A 7,947-nucleotide genomic window follows, 5' to 3' on the forward strand; every position below is an offset into this window, starting at 1 on the left:
GGAACAGCCGTGTGGAGACCCTGCCAGTGCTGAGATGTTTACACGCTCACTGATTCGGCTTTCCTCCTGCAGTCGGCGTCATTGCGTGTGTTTTATGAGATGGAGGAGGACTTTGTGGATTGGTATCAGACATATGGGTTAATGTTGGACTTGTGGGATTGGGCAGCACTGGAATGGGATGTTTTCTTGATGTACACTTACCCTTTATATAAAACTCTCTCTTATACATATGATTTTCTGTGGCTTTGTTTCTCTAAAGTACCCAGATGAACACATACCATTACCACACTATGGTCCCCATCATCACCACCACTGCTACCATCATTACCAATACCTCTATCAACACCATCACACCACCACCACCATCACAACTACAAGTACTACTACCATCATCACAAATACCTCCATCACCATCACTACCACCCCAACTATGACCATCACCACCACCACTCTTACCACCCTCACCATCACTACTGCCACTATGACTACCATCACCATCACTCATCACACCGCCATCACCATCACGGATCACCAGCCACCATCGCCACCTTCATCCGCACCAGGGCTCTCTCTGTCACGATCATCCCCTCACCACCACCACACCCCATCACCACCACGACCAGCTCCAAACACAGCAAGCCTGTGGTTTTCCTGGGCAACACTCTACCACCGTGCACAGTAGAGAGCAGACGCTTGGATCTTACCTTGGATGAGAATACCAAAGGAGGGGAGAGCGGTCCGGAGAAGCTGAAAGGGCTGGTGAGGTCTCCCCGGCTGCGTGGGGCCAGACTTGGAAAGTAGTCACCTCTCTCCACGGAGCTAAGGACAGTGATGGGACAACGTCCCAGGAACAAGGACCCAGCACCAGGAAGCACAATGCTGGGAATGCTTAGCAGTGTGGAGGAAGAGGGCTCAGAGAAGCGTTCCTAAAGGCAGAGATCTATCAACTCCACTTTAAAGATGTGGGGATCCCCCAGGTGGACAAGGAGCTAGAGGGAGCTGCCCGAGTTGCAATGTCGTGCTGGACCTGGTCATAGTACTTTGGCACCAATGACAAAGTGAAGGAATCACACACACACACACACACACACACACACACACACACACACACACGCAGCTGCCCAGGGCTGGCTGAGAGTGCCCACCTCATGACCCTGGTGCCCTGCTCTGCCCACATGCCTATGGGGTACACCACCCAGCCCAGCATTCTCGAGGTGGCCTGCATGGGCCAGGAGGCAGGAAGGCGTGGCGCAGTCTTTGGCAAGGCACCGCCTTTGGTGGCTCCAGCCTTTTAAAGTGGCTGCCAAGCCCAGCCGTCTCCTTTGTCAGCACCATCCTAAGACAATCATTGCGACAACCCATAATAATAGCAATCAAACCATCAGCTTCCCGGGAGCGCCTCCAAAGGCCCAGCGTGGCAGCCTCGGGAGGACGATGTGCTCAGGGCCAGACCTGGGCACAGCCCTGCACTGCAGCCCGGGCACCTCCTCCTCCCCAGCCACGCTCATCCCAGCATCTGTCTGCATTTCAGTCTGGGCACCACCACCCCCACCCCCCCGGCCCCTGGGAGCCCTGCTGTTGATAGCCTGGCATCACCATGCTGGCCTTGCAGGCCCGGGAGGACAGGCAATCTCATTCAGTCTCCCCCACAGTGAGATGGGTCCCCAAGCCTGTGCTGATTCACCAGACGCTGCCCAGACGCTGTTTCCAGGGAAACCTGGAAGCAGAGGGGCTGCCCCTTCTCTGGCTTTCACCCCTTGATTATAAAAAACCAAATTCACGGCCACCAAGTCGATGCCCACTCTAAGCCATGCCCCCTACAGGACAGGGAGAACTGACCCTGTGGGTTTCTGAGGCGAACTGGTAGCTTCAAATTGCTGGCCGCCGTGGATCGCAGACCCAAACATAGCCACTGTGCCCCACCCCCACCTCACCCCTGGGCTCCTTCTTGCTTACAGGCTGGTGACAAGTGACTGTGGGGCCCAAGGCCACTGCCATATGGGCCCCTTGTCTAGATTGGCTCCTCCCACACCTGCCAGATGGGCTCAGCTGCCCTTTTTTTGAGGGTGAGGCTGTGGAGACTCAGCGCTATGACAAGGTCTGAGAAGCCACCGGGAATCTGTCCCCAGATTCCAAGCCCTAGCTGTGGGCCTCAAGATCCAGCAGAACAAGATGACAGCGTGGTCCTTTGGAGAGAGCTGTCACTTCAGAGGAGACCTGGTCGGGGACGGCTCAGTGCTGGGAGGCTGAGAAGCCCCACTCCCCGTGATATTCTTGCTCTCGGAAGCCTGGCTCTGGGGAACTGGAGCCATCCGGTGTTTGGAGCTGGAGCCAGGCCTGAAATCATCCCCCTTATCGAACCCTGAAGGGAATCAAGGGGAGATCCCTGGTTTAGCCCTTGGAGACTCCTGCAAAATCCCACCTGGATAGGCAGGCAAGGTACACGGGACCGCTTACACTCCGGAGGGACCTGTCTCTGGAGCAGGACCTCACATTCGCTCAAGTGGAGGGTTAGGGGAAACGAGGAAGACCCTCAAGGAGACGACGTGGCCCGTGGTCCTAGGACCAGTGCCAACATATCCACGGCTCTGAAGGTGGTCCAGGGCGAGGCTGTGTTTCGCTCTGTGGTCCACGGGCTCACTAGGACCTGGAAGTCTGGACACCACTCAGCAACAACAGAAAACGTCAATCAACCCCCGAGCAGAGCTCTCAAGTCTCCCCCCACCCCACCCCCACCCGGCCCCATTGTCTTGGATTAGGAGACCACGAGGGTTTCAGAGGGTGAAGCGTGTCTGGGACATGATAGCTACGGAGTCAAACTCTTTGTCTCACACCTGAAGTCTCTGCTTCCCCATGGCCCTGTTCTGGAAATGACCCGAACTCTGAGGGGGGCCAGACCCACGTGATGATGGGGGGCTCCCTGCTGCTCCACGGGGAGATATCCTACCGGGAATTCGCCCCTCGGTGTGAGCAAGATTCACTCCCCGGAAGTCTCCCTCTAACGCGTGAGCCGTGGGTCTGTCCGCCTGTAATTGGGACCTTGTTTGGGACACCAGTGTCTTCCCTTGGAGATCGGATCAGTGAAGCCATACCAGAGGAGGGAGGGCCCTGGCCTAATCCCTTGTGATGGTGTCTCATGAAAGGTGACAACAGACTTGGGAGCTACACTCCGATCTGAGGGAGGACCGTCCCACGTGATGATGGAGGGAGCTGCCAAGGAGGACCATGGCCACTGGAAACTAGGCCAAGGGCCTGGGTCCAGCCCTCTCTGTACTCCAGCAGGATGGACCTGGCAGAATTGACACCAGTTGGGACCCGCCGCCTCTGGAACTGTAGGGCAGCACAGTTCAGGTGTTGAGAGCCCCTGCCCCCCCACCCCCACCCCTACTTTGTGACAATTTATGATGGCAGCTTTAGGACAGAAAAACATCCCCTTTTTATTGCGGACAGTGAAGACACTCAGCTGGGAAAGCCAGGCAACCGGTGGCACCAGCTCAGAGTGTCCCCTGGCAAGTCAGGGTGACCTACTTCCCACCCACACACGGCTTTCACCAGCCTGCTTTCTCCTCCCGCCCCTGAAGGTGTGATCGATGGAAGTCTGGATGGATGGGGTGGGGCTTCTGGTCCACATTCCTATCACACCTGGCACCTCCCTCCACCTGCAGGGTGAGCTCTCAAAGATGCTTTCCAGAGCTACACCCTGTCGCCACCCCCATCCCATGTCAGTGGGCACAGTGGCTGTGAGGCTTCTTGTGGGGTGGCGTGGTCATTCCCAGAGAAGGGCTCTGTAGACCCTGGGCACTTATTCACCACACGGCTCCTCTTGACTCAGCTTTCTCAGCCCTGTGACCTGGCCCTTCCCGTGGTCCTGGGCGGATCGCATTCTGGAATGCCTGCTTTCCTGAGGACCCAGAAATGATGTCTCCCAGTCCTAGGTGCACTGTCCCACCCAAAGCCCCCTGCTGTCCGGTGGACCCCGACTCAGGGGCGTCCTGGAGGGCAGAGTGGCACTGCCCCTTAGGGTTCTGAGACGATGTCTATCTTGATGGGAGCAGTCTCCTCTTTCTCCCGAGGAATGGCTGGTGAGTTTGCACTCACAGTTGTTTTACTCACTGCAATGTTTTCTGGGAACAATAACGGAATGTTAGCCTATTCATAGGGCCAGCCTAGGCGTTGGGGGGGGGGGGAGGGTCCTGTTGGAGTGGAACTTCGGGACCCTCAGGTATGACTCAAGCTAAGGAGAACAGCTGCAAAAATCTGCTCATGATCAGAACTTGGATTGTGCGAGTGATTGTGCGAACTATAAATCGAGGGAAATTGGAAGTCATCTAATATGAAACGGACCAGCTACAGACGGATCTCCAAGGCACTAGTGAACTGAAAGAGACGGGGATTGGCCTTTGAAAATCAGACATTAATGCAATTTACAATGTCAGGTCTGACCCACGATCAAGGGGGATGGCACTGCATTCATCATCAAAAATGCCATTTCAAAATCAATCCTGAAGTACAACACTGTCTGTGATAGGATGGTGTCTATTTTCCCTTCAAGGAAAACCAATCAATACATCTATTATTCAAATTTATTCACCAACTACAAAGGCTAGTGAGGCAGAAATTGAAGAATTCTACCACCAGCTTCCGTTGGGACTTGATCAATGGTGCAATCAAGGGGCATCGAGAATTACCGACGATTGAATGTAAAAGTTGGAAACAAAGAGGCAGGAACAGAAAGTATGGTCTTAGCGATAGAAATGAAGCACGATAGAGTTTTGCAAGACCAACGACTTGTTCATAGCAAATGCTTTTTGCTTTTTTCCACATACACCCCAGGTGACTACGCCCACCCGTGGACTTCCCAGATGAAATGCACAGAAATGAAATGGGCTCACTCCGTGGGAAGAGGTGATGGAGAAGCTTGATATCAGTTGCTGAAACCAGTTGGTTCTGATTCAGAGCAAAAGGTCCATTGACAGAGGGAGGGATGAACCAACTGTGATCTGACCCAGCCCGAAAGAGGAGCGGAGGCCTGGTGCAGGCCACAGCTCAGGGGAACTCAACAACAATATGCCCCGCAAAGTCCAGCCGTCGCAGAAGGACAGACACTGGGGGATCTCACTTACATGAAATAAGTAAACGTATACATGCCAAAGGTTATTATTCCTAGCCTGCCAGGGTGGGAGGGGAGAGGAGGGGGGCAGTGAGAGCGAAGGGGGCATCGAGTGTGAATGGCGGTGGGACGGTGTGGGAAACGAGAGTGAGATGGGTCGCTCCAGGAGAGAGTGTCTCCTGGGCCATGTCCTCCGTGTTGGGTCACGCACGATTTCCCTACAGTAACAAACAAAACGCTCGGGCCACTCCCAGCCTCAGGCCCTTCAACCCATTGCCCTGCTCCGGGGAAGGCATCCATCGTTGTCCCCAGGATCTTCCCACCTACAGGGGTTCAGGGACGCCTCAAACCTCAACTGTGATCCGTCTGTGGAGGAAGTCCCCCAAAGCAGTTTCTCTGCTTGCTCCCCACTCACTCCACCCTCTGGGGCAGGGATCCAGGGGCACTTCCCCTGGAGACCAGGTGGGTGAAGGAGAGGGTGACCCCTCACTGAGATTTAGCCCCTGGTGCATTCTACAGCCCCGATCCTCCACCTCCCTCAGGCTCCTGTGCAGTCAGTCCTATGGCCCTCAGCCAGCGAGTGTCCCCCACCCTGCATGGTCATGCCCTGCCCAGCCTCTCCCCTTGCGTCTCCTGTGGGAGTTCCTCTGGATGGAGCCTCAGGGGCAGGCCCAGGGGGTGTGGCACCGGCTTGAACACAGGTCTTGCCCTGTCCTTAGCAGACAAGTGCAGGGCACGTCCCAGATTCTGTGCTCCAGTCTGCACCTTCTGCGAGACGCCACCACCTGGGGAACCACCTGTCCTCACCTCGGCCCTGGTTTTAGTCCGGGTGAGTTCTGTCCACCGCCCCTGGGGAGTAAGGCTTCCTTTACCCACCGTGTGAGGCATTGGTGTGGTGTGGGTGACCCAGGCCTGGGGCATCGGGGTAGGGTTGGGGGTGAGGGGGGAATCAGGGTGGCCTTTATTCTAGAAGATTTCTGAGGTGCCCTTCTCTCTGCGGCTTTCAGATCTGAGTCAACATCCTTGCAAAAAATGGAAATTCTGAAAGAAGGGCAGGCCCCCTGCCCGGCTCTCCTGACGCTTTGATGGCACCGTGGTCACATGATGGTGCTTGTGCTCATTGAGTTGGCTCTGACCCCTGACCCCTGATGACCCCATGCATAGCGGAATGAGCTGCTGCCCAGTCCCGTGTCCTCCCCATGATCATTGGAGCTTGGGGACCCACAGGGCCTTCATTGATTAACTTTCAAGGGGAGGCAAGCTTTGTCTTTCTAGTGTGGAAGCTGGACAGAAACTGGTGTGGCAGCCTAGCCACACGCAGGCCCCACAGAGAAGTCGGTGGCTGAGCATGGGCCGAGCTGCCAAGGAAGGGCACCCAGGTGCCCCACAGAGACGGAGGGGCTTGGGCCACACCTAACATTCACTGCCTTCACTCTGGCCACCTTGTATCTGGAATGAAATCCCACCAAGCGGTGAAGGATGATCCTCATTCTCTTTTTGTTCCCTGAAGTTTTTAGAGAAGACAGGATGGAAGATAGATCTGATCATCTCCATCTCAAGATCAATGCGTCCCCAAGGTTCTCAGACATTGTCAACCCTGCTTTCTCAGGGTGATAGTCGTTGAGGACAAGCAGCTGTATTTTGCTTTAAGTGTTAAAAGATATGATTCTAACATAATGCCTGATCCTTAACGATGAGTTGGACCAGGCAGAAAGCTCAGAACATGCACCAGACAACCAATCTGGGATTCCTGGAATTCTCATAAACCTTATTAGTATTATTTAAAGTTATAGTTCAGGAGAACACTTAGGGTGCAAATGTGCTTGAAAATCAACCGTTTATACACATTTTGTTACATGACATTGATTGGGGGTCCCTCCAGGTAACAAGCCTCCGCCCATTTCCTCCCGGAGCCCTGTTTCCACTTGTCCTTTTTTCCTGCCCCTTCCTGACGGCTGAGCTTTGTTTAGGGGCAAAGCCTTGTATTTGTGTTGAGGAATACACTCTTCCCTGGTTTTCTTATTGCTTTATGGGCCTGTCTACTGTTTGGCTGGAGGTTGAGCCAGGAGGCCGGGTTGAGTCTAAGGGCCTGGTCTCTATCAGAATGGTAACTCTGGTCTTGTTTCTGATTTTGAATGCTGTTCTACATGCTTCTCCCACTCTGTCTAGGATATTTTGGTGAGACTCTGATCAGAGAAGTCTGTAGTGGTTGGGAGCCAGGCACCATCTAGTTCTTCTGGTCTCTGGTTAATGGAGGCTGGGGTCCATTAGTCCTTCGGACTAATTGCTTCCTCAAGTCTGATTTTCCTCACCCGTCTTCACTTTGGGTGGGAAGAAACCAGCAGTTAGTTGTATCTTGTGTGGCCGGAAGCGTTAAGACCCCAGTCACAATTCACTGAAATAAGGTATAGAACATGGCCTTTTCCCACGATGTTAATCCAGTTGACCTGGATGTCCGGTCCGTAGAGAAAAGGACCTAGTCCCCCAAGCCCACTGCTCCATCTGATTTCACCTTAAAATTTTCAGAAACTGCACTGTATGTTCTATAACACCTGTAGCTATAGCTGTAGCACACACGATTACATACGTAGAATTATTCATCACCAAAGCTATTTATACTCTTGAGCCTATTTCCTTTTGCCATCTCATGTCCATTAAGCTTGCAGGTCTACTTGGTATCTACCCTTATGTACTGTTTGCTATTCTTGTTATTGCCTCTCTCTCTCTCTCTCTCTCTCTCTCTCTCTCTCTCTCTCTCTCTCTCACTGTCTTCGAATCAATGCTGACTCATAGCGACCCCCTGCCCCTGTGGGTTTCTGAGATGATAATTGTTTATA

This window comes from Echinops telfairi, unplaced genomic scaffold (genome assembly GCF_000313985.2).
Source record: "Echinops telfairi isolate 266 unplaced genomic scaffold, ASM31398v2 ScPeMD7_18;HRSCAF=68, whole genome shotgun sequence".
Taxonomy (NCBI): Eukaryota; Metazoa; Chordata; class Mammalia; order Afrosoricida; family Tenrecidae; genus Echinops; species Echinops telfairi.